This window comes from Eumetopias jubatus, unplaced genomic scaffold (genome assembly GCF_037043125.1).
Source record: "Eumetopias jubatus isolate StellerSeaLion01/CBP00866 unplaced genomic scaffold, mEumJub1_p1.0 scaffold_1, whole genome shotgun sequence".
Lineage (NCBI taxonomy): Eukaryota > Metazoa > Chordata > Mammalia > Carnivora > Otariidae > Eumetopias > Eumetopias jubatus.
This window is the reverse complement of record NW_028274807.1, coordinates 73,343,238-73,357,238: the sequence shown is the minus strand read 5'-3', so window position 1 is coordinate 73,357,238 and position 14,001 is coordinate 73,343,238.

Sequence of the window (14,001 nt, the reverse complement as noted above, 5' to 3'; positions counted from 1 at the left end):
TCATATGCATATAAGTTCCCTCCATGTCTCATTCCCTTTTAGAGTTGAATAATATTTCATTGCCTGGATGTACCACAGTTTATTTATCCATTCACTTCCCAAAGGACCTCTTGGTTGCTTCCAATTTTTGGCAGTTATGGATAAAGCTGCATACATTCATGTGCAGGCTTTTGTGTAGACATATGTTTTCAACACATTTGATAATGTTAACAGGGAAATGCAAGTTAAAACAACAATGAGATACCACTGCACACCTATAAAATGGCCAAAATTGAAAGCACTGACAACACCAAATGCTGATAAGGACGTGGAGCAACAGGAACTCTCCTCATTCATTGCTGGTGGGAATGCAAAAGGGTATAGTCATGTTGGAAGACAGTTTGGAGGTTTCTTACAAAATTAGACATCGTATCATGTGATCTAGCAATTATATTCCTTGGTATTTACCCAAACGGGTTGAACGTTTCAATCAGTCTGTCTGTCCCCAGTTTTGCCTGTTCAATATTTCTATTCTGTACTACATGTGCCCCACAGGTACAATACAGTATGGTAAGAATAGCAGATGTGGATTTGGTATGGTCTGAACTTGAATCTTGACATTTTGTTGACAGATTCCACTTATTCATTTATTTAATACTTATTTGATTAATTTCATTATGCCAAGACCTGTACTAGGTAAAAAATAGAGATTAATAGAATATGCCCTTGAAGAGTTAAGTCTATCAGAAAGGAACACCAGCATCAAAATATACATTCCAAAACACGTGCTAACTATGAAGGAGAGGCAGAGGGAGTTCAGGTAGAGAGTGAGGCCAGGAAGGTTCCATGGAGGTAGGGAGCCCTATGCCGGCCTTGGTAAATGGAGATGGATAGGGAAAACATTATTGAAAAAGGAGACAGAAGGCAAAGGCACAAAGGAGGATTTGCCCATGAGCTCATTCAGAGACTGTGAATCATGCACAGATGCTGATGACAGAATTGAGAGGAATGGCCGAAGAAAAGTTGCTTCAGCCATTCCCTGATTCTCCCTCTGCACTCATTTCTTCTTTTTTTTTTTAAGATTTTATTTATTTATTTGAGAGAGAGAGAAGGAGAGATAGAGAGCATGAGAGGGAAGAGGGTCAGAGGGAGAAGCCGACTCCCTGCTGAGCAGGGAGCCCGATGCGGGACTCAATCCCGGGACTCCAGGATCATGACCTGAGCCGAAGGCAGTCACTTAACCAACTGAGCCACCCAGGCACCCTGCACTCATTTCTTCTTAAACACTCCATCTTAAATAAGACTGAAAAAGAAAAAAAAAAGAAGAAGAAGAAAATAAATAATTAGCTACCTCTTTGTTGATCTGGTATCTCAGCTTGCTTTCATTTATCCTAGGAGCAATCCTGCTGCTCTGAGCAATTCTCAACCTCTTTGGGTGTATATAATAGATGTTAAGTGGAAATAATGGCAATACTAGTCCCTGTCAGGCTGTGGGGATGCTGATTCTTCACTAGCCTAACCCATTTAGAGGGTGTGAAGATAAGTGGTAATAATGTTTCATCATATATTAATTTCCACCTTTCATCTGAGAACTCCATAGCATATTACAAACATTATTCCTTGCAACATCTCTGTGAGGTACGGAGGTGAGTAATATTATTGCCTCCACTTGAGAGTTGTAGGAACTGAGTCACAAAGGGGTCACAAAGAACTGTTCAAGGTCATGTGTCCTCAGCATGGAGTGGAACCTGAAACACGTGTAACGTTGCTAACTTGTCATCATTGGCAATGAGCTGCCTCAAGCTTCCTCTTCAGTCCTCATTACCCAAATCTGCTCTTTGTAGAGTCCTTGAAATCTTTAGTTATAGAACTTTATCTAAACTCAAGGTTTTACTGTTATTATTCGTTATCCTAATCGGCACTAATGCATAATGTGTGGATGATACTGGAATAAGTAAAGATGTGATGTCTCAAAGAGGAATTTCCTGCCTCAAGGTGGTGAGGTGAAGTTTAATTGAATTAATTAATGTTTGTAAAACATTTAGCAACCCTTAGATTAAAGGGTCTAATACAAAGATACAGGGCTTCCCCATTAATTACAGAAGAAAAGAGCTGGCTAATGGCTGTTTCTACTTCTCAGAGGTATTGCTTCTAATTCTCCCTGCTCAGCACTGGGGTCTGACCTTCTTTAAGGTGGCTTGGGGTGGCCCATATATCCACACTCAGAAAAACCCCATCCCCTTGTATTCTGTTCTTTCCAAAAAGAAAATAAAAGACTCCTCTCTAGGGGTAAGGTGGCTTCCCTTCTGTGAAGCTTATCTCACTTGGCAACTAATATGGTAATTCCAGGTCATGAAGGACAGTCTATTAAAAAAATAATACTAATAAAAGCCAAAAGAGTAAATCCCCAGGCAGAAACTTCATGACAGTGTACTTAATTTTGACAACTTTCAGGCTAGAAATTTGAATATACAAAATAATACATGTTAGAAAGCAACTATTAAGAATCACAGGGGGCGCCTGAGCAGCTCAGTTAGTTAAGCGGTTAAGCGGCTGACTCTTGGATGCGGCTCAGGTCATGAACTCAGCGTCCTGGGATCAAGCCCCACATCGGGCTCATGCTCAGTGCAGAGACTGCTTGAGGATTCTCTCTCTCTCCCTCTCCCTCTGCCCCCGCCCCCACTCTCTCTCACACACATAAATAGATAAATCTTAAAAAAAAAAAAAAAAGAATCACAGACTATTACAACTCAGCCTTAGAAATTAATAAATGACCTCATTGTTTTGCAGGTAAAGAAAGAGTTCCAGGAAAACTGTACAATGATTTGCCCAAGGTTAAAATCTGTGAGAGATGGGACTCCAATCAGGGACTCGAGTGTTCATGTATCACCATATTGCTGTCCACCTTTTGTAAAAGAATCAGAGTAAGATATTTGAAACATTCTCTTTGGAATATTTAAAAAAGTATTTCATTTGAAAAGTTTGATTTAAATAAAAAGTTCCCAGAACCCACCCATTGTGTAAGGCAATGGCTATATCACAGAATTGTAGGGTGTATCCAACTATTTGAGCAGGATAAAGAGGGTTTGGGACATGGCACTGGACACACCCACTGGGGTAAAAAAATCGGCCCTTGGGGAACTGATGAAATTGCAGGGACTAACAAAGGAAGTTCAATCTAGCAAGCAACTGAAACTCACGGCAATCTTTGCTTATAACTCAAGAGAGCAGTTGGCCAAGGGGGTTGCGGGAGGGACATAAAACAGAAATGGAATGTTCCCAACAAGCTAGAGGTCAGCCATGAGGCAGGTGATACCTGGAAATCCAGACAGGAAGCTGGCTCCAGGAGTCTGTCCTCTAGTGACCAATCCCAACCAGAGACATCGGGCCTGGGGCAAGGTTCCAATTCCAGCTCAGAGCCTGGAAAGAAAATGATTAGTCCTTCATTCTAGGAAGGAGCTGGACTTAATGTGGGCCTTCAGACAGCAACGTGGGACCGAGACTTAGGAAATGAAGCGGGAGCCCAATTAGAAGAATCAGGGCACCGCATCAGGTCAAACTGGCCGAGAGCGTGACATTGTTGAGCAACAGAGAGCCAGGCTAGGCTGACTTCAGAACCTCTACCGTGGGCCCAGAACGACCCAGGCACAGGGCTGAGCCACCTGGTGGGAATCAAGAACAGATCCATGCTGGAGATGGAAAGAGAGAGGCAAAATAAGACTGCTGTTGGGCCTCTTTGTTTATCTCCTTCCTGGTGTCCACTTTATGCTAGTTATTGCTTTCATCAACAAGAAAGCCGCACCGAAGATAGGGAACTTTCAAGGGGATCAATCAATGATATTTTGGGAGAAGACTGAAATGAACAACTAATGAAGTTCAGAGCTTTTATTTGTCCATATTATACATATCTTTCAAGGCCCTAAGCAAATGGGCAGTGGAATATGTTATTTCTTGATGGAAAAAAGAATAAGAAGTGAAACTAAGGCACTCCTAGGACTCAGACCCTCCCCCAGTTAGCGTGGCATCAGAGGTGGTTCTCTCTGAGGTTTTTTAGCTCTCCCCCCAAGCCTCCATTAACTCTGCCAAAGCACCTCAAATTAACAATTAACTTAACACAGTGTTTGCCACGCAATTGCGACTTTAAAGTAAACCATTCAGCCTCCAGCCTAGTCTCTGTTCTTCCAGAGGAGTCTGGGGGCTGTCACTGTCTTGGTAGGTTCCCTCCTTTTCAAGTCCTTTCGAAACCCACACCTTTCTTCCTGTGGTCTGCCACAGGAGCATTACTGTACTTCTTTCCCCACTGGGACTTGAGTCCAGTGTTCTCCCCATTCCTCTCTGTCTTTCTCTGGCTCCAGGGCCCTTGTAGTTGGCTAGTTGTGTACCTTGTTGTTACTCCGTTCATTTCTCCTTCACCCTGCAGGGGGCGGCATTGAATGACACAAGTTCTTTACCAGGGGTGGCAGTCAGTCACCTCAGGAGCTCTTCTACTCCAAAAGCCCTGGTCTAAACCTAGACCTACCAAACCAGAGTCCCTGGGAGAGAAAACACAAGATCTACATTTTTAAAAGGTAAATAAGGGAGCCTGGTGACTCAGTCAGTTAAGCATCTGCCTTTGGCTCAGCTCATGATCTTGGGGTCCTGGGATTGGGCCTCATATCTGGCTCCCTACTCAGAGGGGAGTCTGCTTCTCCCTCTCCCCAGCTCATGCTCTCTCTTTTTCTCTCTCTCTTCAATAAATAAATAAAATCTTTAAAAAAAAAAGGTAAATAAAAGAATAAGGTAGGTCTATTGTCATGGCAAGCTGTCTATGATAAATACTTGCAAAGTTAAGTTTCAGAACACTGTGTAAAGAATATAATCCCACTTTTGTAACAGCAGGAAATGTATGTATGTGGGGGTGATGTGGTATATTTGAGGGTATTTAATCAAAAGGTCCTTGGACTTAGGATTTTAGTCACTGATCCCTGTTTCCTTCTGCCATCCACCTCCCAAACACTTGATGTGCTCAAACCAGATGCAGCCTCAGAGGAGACACTGTATATTATGTCTCTACCATTTAATAGCAGTGGAAAATTTGCCAGGTCACTTAATTAGCCGAAGCTTCAGTTTTTCACCTGTGAAATGGACTGCTACTACTCTATTCTATGGGATGTAGTAAGGATATATAAGATAATGTACACATGCCCAGCCTAGTGTCAGAAAACTTATAAGAATATTTTTCAAGAAAAGATATTAAATATAAACATTTTAAATATATATATTTAGTAGCAGAAGTTGAAGATAAGCTGTACTTGGAAATCTTGTCATCCATACATATATTAAAAATGGGAGAAAAGAGGGCGCCTGGGTGGCTCAGTTGGTTAAGAGACTGCCTTCAGCTCAGGTCATGATCCCGGAGTCCCGGGATCGAGTCCCACATCGGGCTCCCTGCTCGGCAGGGAGTCTGCTCCTCCCTCTGACCCTCTTCCCTCTCGTGCTCTCTATCTCTCATTCTCTCTCTCTCAAATAAATAAATAAAATCTTTAAAAAAAAATGGGGGAAAAGACAATGCAAATGTTTTTATTGATCTTTCTAAAATAAACACACATATAAATTGATAGCTTCTTGAAGGGCATCAGCCTATTTGCACGAGAGCATTCAGAGCAGGATCTGCTAACCTGGAGACCTCCTAGCACTGGTGTGCTTGCTTATCTGGGCCTTGCTGTAGGCATTGTTGGCTGCCACCTGCAGGCCTGGTCCAGCCTATGGGCTTCGTGACAAAACCTTGGATGGCTTTTGACAGATTTGAGAATCATCCAAATATCCGATCACCTGGCAAAATCCCTATGGGAGGGTTAGCAAGCTGATAAAAGAAACTCAGGTGTACTATGAAATGAATTTACAGAAACTTATGAAGGTGCTTATCTTGAAGAATGGGAGATTTAGAAAGCACAAGTTGGTCATCTTCAAATATCTGACTTATCATCATGTAGAAGGATGGGGTTGATACTACAGGTGGAAGCTGTTTCAGTCCTCTTGATTGGGGAGATGAGTTCACAGATGTGCATCTGACATCTTTTGCACTTTATATATGTCCAGTTTATTGTAATTCAATTATATTTCAATAAAGTAGAAAAGGGTATTAGCCTTAATGTCAGAGAGCTTGGGCTCCAATGATTGCCTTGCCACTTCTGGTCAGTGTGATCGAGAACAAATTCCTTGACCTCTAGTCTCCTGGAGTTGACAAGAAGCTTAGGAGAGAAGAGGCACATGAAGCGCTTAGCACTGAGTCAGTGTGCGCAACAATTGCTGTTGTTATTGCACACTCTGACTTCTGCGAAGCTCTTAATAGGGGCTGGTTTAATATGAGGGAGGGCAGTTTTGGGGTTCGGAGTTTCTGCGGGCTCTTTGAAAGGCCATCAGAGAGCACAGAAAAGGGCAAGAATCATAGCCGACCTTTGCCAGTCTCACTCACTCACTAATGAGGGAACCCCAGCCCTGTAAATGAGAGAAATGCAGAGCCAGATTATCTTGGCCTGGGAAGGAGCATCAGAGGTTGGCGGTCCAAGTCCCACTCAGAAGTTGCACTCTGTCATGAGGTGTCCCGGCCTTCTTCTTCTCCTACCCCACCGTGTTGGCCCCACCGCCACCACACAGGGCGCCCTCCCCAGTAGGCATTCCACTGGCATCCGGGCCAGGAGCTTTCACACCAAACACTATGAAATAGTCACTTATGGTGGAATAGGAGGTGGGAAACACCTCCACTTCCTGTCTCTCGTTCTTTCGTCATGTGCCTTTGAACAAGACTCTTCACTGCTCTGAGCCTCAGTTTCCTCATCTGTACAATAGCACTGATACTATTTGCCCCATCCTCGTGACATTGTAAAGCACTTAGTACAGATTTGAGTGCTCCATGAGTATCAGGTCATGTGGCTGTCATCACTGAGCATCTATGAGGTGAGGGAGGTGAGGGCAACATAGGAGGGAATGTTTATGTCCTCAAATCACAAGCCTGTGCAGTTGCTGACAGGAACAAGTCAAGTACTTTCTTCCCCTCCATGTAACACAGGTGCATTTGAGACCATGGTTCTCTGGAACCTGCCTTTTGTTTCTTTCTTTCTTTTTTTTTTTTTAAGATTTATTGATTTATTTGAGACAGACAGAGTGCGCACAAGCAGGGGGGTGGGTCAAAGGGAGAGGGAGAAGCAGGCTTCCCGCTGAGCAGGGAGCCCGATGTGGGGCTTGATCCCAAAACCCTGCAATCATGACCTGAGCCGAAGGCAGACGCTTAACCCACTGAGCCACCCAGACATCCCTGTCTTTTGTTTCTTAACCTACTCTTCTTGCCACTGCCCTAAATTCCAGTTTCATTTATTAGAATTTACTACCTCAGTGATTATTTTTAATTTTGAATCCCCAGGCTTTTCTTTCCTTCGATCTTTATAACTCCTATGATAGAACAGATGGTCTCGAGCCACAGCTAAACATTCCACGTATCTGGACATCAGCTGGCCTGCCTCCTTCCTCAAAGCACTGGTGACCCCACTTAGCTTGTATTCTTCCCTCAAGAATCTGTGATTGTTCTGGGGTGTGCGGCCCAAAACTGATGTCACGATGTCACATACACACATATACACATATGCATGCACACACATACATGTACACACCCAGTATCTCAGCATACGCCCCGGTCACACTCCCATTAGATCCATCACAATAGATCTCACCACTCCTTTCCAGGATTTTTCTCACCCCTTCACTCTTTGGGCGGTCTACTCCTAATTTCTTCAGTCGCTTTTGCCAAGACCCCATCCCTTATCCCAGATGGCATTCACAAAGCCTAGTGTTGCGGTTCACAATAGTTTTGATTACTATTAAAGTATCTGATAACCTGCTCATATTAAGAATGAAAAGGAGTTTCCTGAAAGACTATTTGTTAGTATTTATCAAGCGGAATATATTTACAATAATCAATCCCAACATTCATTGAATGCTTGCCTGTACCAAACACTGGTGTAAGCTAACTCATCTCACCTCATTTTTCCAGTCATCAACTCTATGAGGTAGACACTTTTATTATCATCACTTCATTCCACTTCTAGAAATTGTTCTGCAGGGAATAATTTTGGCTGTATTTGAAATGAATGTAAACAAAAATTTATGACAGCATAGTTCAAACTGAATATATCCAATTTGATGGGGTATTATGCATCTATCAGATATCAAATTTTTAGGAATATTTAGTAATGTGGAAAAGGTAATTGAATATTAAGCAAAGAGCAAGATGCAAAGTTTTATATGCAACACTAGCCCAATATTATCCACGGATGCACGGACAAGAAAAAAAAAAAAAAACAGAAAAAGGAAAAGAAGAAATAGAGCAAAGCCCTAACAGTGAATATCTCTGAGTGGGATAATTCTTTGCTTTATTCATTTATCTGTACCCTCTATTATTCCATAATAAACATTCTTAATGTCATAATCAAAAAAATGTTATTAAGCATGTTTTTTGCTATAGCCTAATTTCTTTAAGTTCTTTTAACTTCTACTACAGCCCATGTTTCTTGCTTGCCCCCATTGGGAGCTTCAGAAGGTCATTCTCTTTGAAGGCAACCATGAGCTAGAAGTTAATAGTATTCCCAAGAACATGGAGTTGAAAATGTAATGCAAGTTTATCCCAATTGCACAGAAAATACCAAAATAAAGAAGTTGTATGCCTCACTTGGTGGCAGGAGATGAATCCTTGTTAAGGATGCACCAAACTCCCTGAACTGCCCAAGAAATAGAGATTTAGCTCCCATGCATTAGGCCTTCTCTTTTTCCCTGAGGATGTTTACTTCTTCCAGAAATTTTCATGTCTGTAATGTCCCTTGTTTCTTTTCTCGCCTCCAGTCCCTGCCTCTCCCAAAGCCAACTGGCCCTGGTCCTGTTCATAGCTTGCCCAGGGTCCCCCAGACAGATTCCCCTTCCTCTGCTCGCATGAGGCTGGGCAAGGCAGCCTGCCTGAGATCTAAGATCCACAGTGGTGCCTTCTGTAAAATGGAAGCACCAGAAGCACCACCTCTTGCCTTTGACTACCAGAGAGCTTTGGCAAACGATTCTACGACAAAAGCCGCTTCTTTCTCTGGGGGAAAACGTAAAGTAAAGGCAAAATCATTCATCCAATTGCACGCAATAATGGACACTCCTCTTCACTTTAGCCATTATTTCTGGGCATACTGAAAGCAACATGGGTCGGTAGTCACTCCAAGTCCAGATGGGAGGCCAGACTCTACAACTAAATGGGGGAGCCTGTGCAAGGCTGCCAAGATTGCTCATCTATAAAATAGGACTAATAACTTTACAGTGATGTTAGGAGAAGAAAAGTGTGCAAAATGTGTACATGAGAGAACATACACCTAGCACTCAGATCTTTGTTTCCAATACCATTTTCCAATAAAAATTGGAAAAAAAAAATGGCTGATTCCAGGACTAAAGCAACAAATATACAAGATGAGCCTGGGAGCCTCTATAGTGCCAGAAAGTAAAGAAGTGCTCAAAAACAATGAAACAATGGTGGGGGTATATCAGGAAGGTACTGGAGCAACTAAAGAGCTCCCAATGGCCAAAGCTAAAACAATCCGAGCAACAAAGTTTAAAAATTATATTTGGATTATAACCCAAAGTATTAAATAGATATCCATGAGTCCACACTGATAAAGCATAGAGTAAATAAATAAATCAGGGAGAAGAGATCAATCTCCTACACAAAAGAATTCAAATAATTTATGTAGATACTACCCCACCCCGGGAGGGTAACTTAGCTCTCCACTCATGTGTGGGCTGCACACAGTAACTTCCTTCCCAAAGAGTAGAGTATAGAAAGAGCAAAAAAAAAAAAAAAAAAAAAGTAACTTTGTGGTGGAGAAACCTGACAAGCTCCACCTCAGTCAAGTGATGAAGATCAACATGAAAGATAAATCATGTTGGTGGTATGTGCCCTTACGATGATGAAACAAGAATGGCACTTTGCCTCTGTTATGTTTTCCCCCACCCCGAAAACTCATGATTCTGGCCCAATAATGAGAAAAACATTAGACAAACCCCAGTAGAATGACATTCCACAAAATACCTGCCCAGTACTCCTCAAAACTGCCACGGTCATCAAAAACAAGGCAAGTTTGATAAACTGTTTGAGGAGCCTAAGGAGACATGACAACTAAATGTAATGTGGTCCTGGAACAAATAAAGAACATTGGGTTAAAACTAAGAAAATCCGAATAAATTATAGACTTTACTTAATAGCAATCTGTCAATATGGGTCCATTAGTTGTGATAAATGTGAAATACTAAAGCAAGATGTTAACAATAGGGGAAACTGGGTTTGGAGCACATGGGAAGTCTGTACTATTTTCACAATTTTTCTGTAAATCAAAAACTATTCTAATATTAAAAGTTCAGTCTTGGGGGCGGAGCTAGATGGCGGAGGAGTAGGAGACCTGGGTTTCGTCTGGTCTCATGAATTCAGCTGAATAGGTATCAAACCATTCTGAACACCTACGAACTCAACAGGAGATCAAAGAGAAGAATAGCAACAACTCTCTGAACAGAAAAGCGACCACTTACTGGAAGGTAGGATGTGCGGAGAAGTGAATCCGAGGCGATATTCGGGAGGATAGACGGCGGGGGAGGGGGCCTCCGTAGGCCGCTTCTGGCAAGTGATAGAGCTGCAGAGAACAAAATCGGAACTTTGAGAAGTCGGCTCCGCTGAGGGACATCACTCCAGTGGCTAAGCGGGAGGTGGAACCCTTGCGGGACAGTGTGGTCTCAGGACCCTCGGGGTCACAGAAAGACCGGGGGTGCCTGAGTGTGGCAGAGCTCCCGGGTATCGGAGCGGGGAAGCCAGCTGCAGAGACGGAGACGAGGCGTGGGCTCTCAGCTCGGGGTTGCCATAAACTGTGATCCGCGGCCCAGTCGGGCCACTGCTCCTCCAGCAGGGACCCAACAAGCGGCAGATTCAGGGAGACCCCCCCTTCCTCCCCCGGGGAGGAGCGGCGCGGGAGCGCACCGCAGGGATCTGCCGGGTTTGGAGACTCCACACGGGGTCGGGTGCCAGAGATAGAAACATTCGGTCACAGGCCGGGTGAGCACGGAGTGCGGCCGGAGACGGGGGACACGGGAGTGACTGCTTTTCTCTGGGGGCGCACTGAGGAGCGGGGCCCCGAGTTCTCAGCTCCTCCGGGCAGAGATTGGGAGGCCACCATTGTCACTCTGGTCCTCCAAAGCTGTACTGAGAGCTTGAAGGGAACAAAAGCACCGGAGAGCAAACCCAAGCAGATTGCTTAGCCCGGATGACAAGGGCGGGGCAATTCCGCCTCCCGCAAAGACATTTGGGAACCGCAAAGACATTTGGGAACCACGGCAACAGGCCCCTCCCCCAGAAGATCAGCAGGAACAGCCAGCAAGCCAAGACCAAGTTCACCGATCAAGAACAGGAGAACTCCAGCGCTAGGGGAATACTGTACATAGAATTCATGGCTTTTTGACCATGATTCATTAGTTTTTCAAAGTTGATTTTTTTAACCGTTTTTTTCTTTTTTTGAATTTTTCTTTTTCCCTTTTTCAACCAACATCTTATCAATCCCTTTTTAAAAAAAAAATTTATTTTTCATTTTTTAGAGTCATATTTTATCCCTTCATAGTAGTTACCCTTATTTTTGGCATATATATATAAGTTGTTCTCTCTTTAAAATTTTGAGATACAGTTTCTTCTAACAGATCAAAATATACCCTAAATTACTAGTGTATGGCTTTGTTCTAGTCTCCTGCCTGATCACATTCTCTCCCTTTTCTTTTTTTCTTTTCTTCTTTGTTTTTTAATCTCCAACTTCTTATCAATTCCTTTTATAAAATCTTTTATAATTTTCATCTTTACAGTCATCTTCCATCCATTCATTGTATCAACCCTTATTTTGTACATATATAAGTCTTTCTTCCTTTAAAATATTAGGAGGCACTTTCTTCTAACAGACCAAAATACGCCCAAAATCTAGTGTGTGGCCCTGATCTATACACTAGTCTGATCATATTTGATCATATTCTGGGTTTTTTTTGTTTTGTTCTGTTTTTGTTTGTTTTTATCTTTTTTTTTCTCTCTTTCTTTTTTCTTTCTTTCCCTTTCTTTTCCCCTGGTTTCAGGTCTTTTCTGATTTGTATAGAATATATTTGCTGGGGACGTTGTTAACCTGTTAGCACTTTGTTCTCTCATTCGTCTATTCTCCTCTGGACAAAATGACAAGATGAAAAAAATCACCTCAGCAAAAAGAACAAGAGGTAGTACCATCTGCCAGGGACATACTCAATATGGACATTAGTATGATGTCAGACCTAGAGTTCAGAATCATGACTTTTAAAGATACTAGCTGGGCTTCAAAAAGGCGTGGAAGTTATTAGAGACACCATTCCTGGAGAAATAAAAGAACTAAAATCTAACCAAATCAAAATCAAAAAGGCTATTAATGAGGTGCAATCAAAAATGGGGGCACTAACTGCTAGGATAAATGAGGCAGAAGAGAGAATCAGCGATATAGAAGACCAAATGATGGAAAATAAAGAGGCTGAGAAAAAGAGAGATAAACAACTACAGGATCACGAGGGCAGAATTTGAGAGATAAGCGATATGATAACACGAAACAACATTAGAATAATTGGGATCCCAACAGAAGAAAGAGAGAGAGGGGCAGAAGGTATATTGGAGCAAATTATAGCAGAGAACTTCCCCAATTTGGGGAAGGAAACAGGCATCAAAATCCAGGAGGCACAGAGAACCCCTCTCAAAATCAATAAAAATAGCTCAACATCCTGACATCTAATAGTAAAACTTACGAATCTCAGAGACAAAGAGAAAATCCTGAAAGCAGCTCAGGAGAAGAGATCTGTAACCTACAATGGTAGAAACATTAGATTGGCAACAGACCTATCCACAGAGACCTGGCAGGCCAGAAAGGACTGGCATGATATCTTCAGAGCACTAAACGAGAAAAATATGCAGCCAAGAATACTATATCCAGCTAGGCTATCATTGAAAATAGAAGGAGAGATAAAAAGCTTCCAGGACAAACAAAAACTAAAGGAATTTGCAAACATGAAACCAGCCCTCCAAGAAATATTGAAAGGGGTCCTCTAAGCAAAGAGAGAGCCTAAAAGCAGCATAGATCAGAAAGGAACACAGACAATATACAGTAACAGTCACCTTACAGGCAATAAATGGCACTAAATTCATATCTTTCAATAGTTACGCCGAATGTAAATGGGCTAAATGCCCCAATCAAAAGACACAGGCTATCAGATTGGATAAAAAAAACAAGACCCATGAATATGCTGTCTGCAAGAGACTCATTTTAGACCCAGACACCCCCCACATTGAAAGTGAGGGGGTGGAAAATGATCTACCATGCTAAAGGACACCAAAAGAAAGCTGGGGTGGCAATCCTTATATCAGACAAATTAGATTTTAACACAAAGACTGTAATAAGAGATGAAGATGGACACTCTATCCTACTTAAAGGGTCTATCCAACAAGAAGATCTAACAATTGTAAATATCTATGCCCCTAACATGGGAGCAGCCAATTATATAAGCCAATTAATAACAAAAGCAAAGAAACACATTGACAACAATACAATAATAGTGGGGGACTTTAACACCCCCCTGACTGAAATGGACAGATCATCTAAGCAAAAGATCAACAAGGAAATAAAGACTTTAAATGAAACACTGGACCAAATGGCTTCACAGCCATATTCAGAACATTCCATCCCAAAGCAACAGAATACACATTCTTCTCTAGTGCCCATGGAACATTCTCCAGAATAGATCACATCCTAGGTCACAAATCAGGTCTCAACCGGTACCAAAAGATTGGGATTATTCCCTGCATATTTTCAGACCACAGTACTTTGAACTAGAACTCAATCACAGGAGGAAAGTCAGAAAGAACTCAAATACATGGAGGCTAAAGAGCATCCTACTAAAGAATGAATGGGTCAACCAGGAAATTAAAGA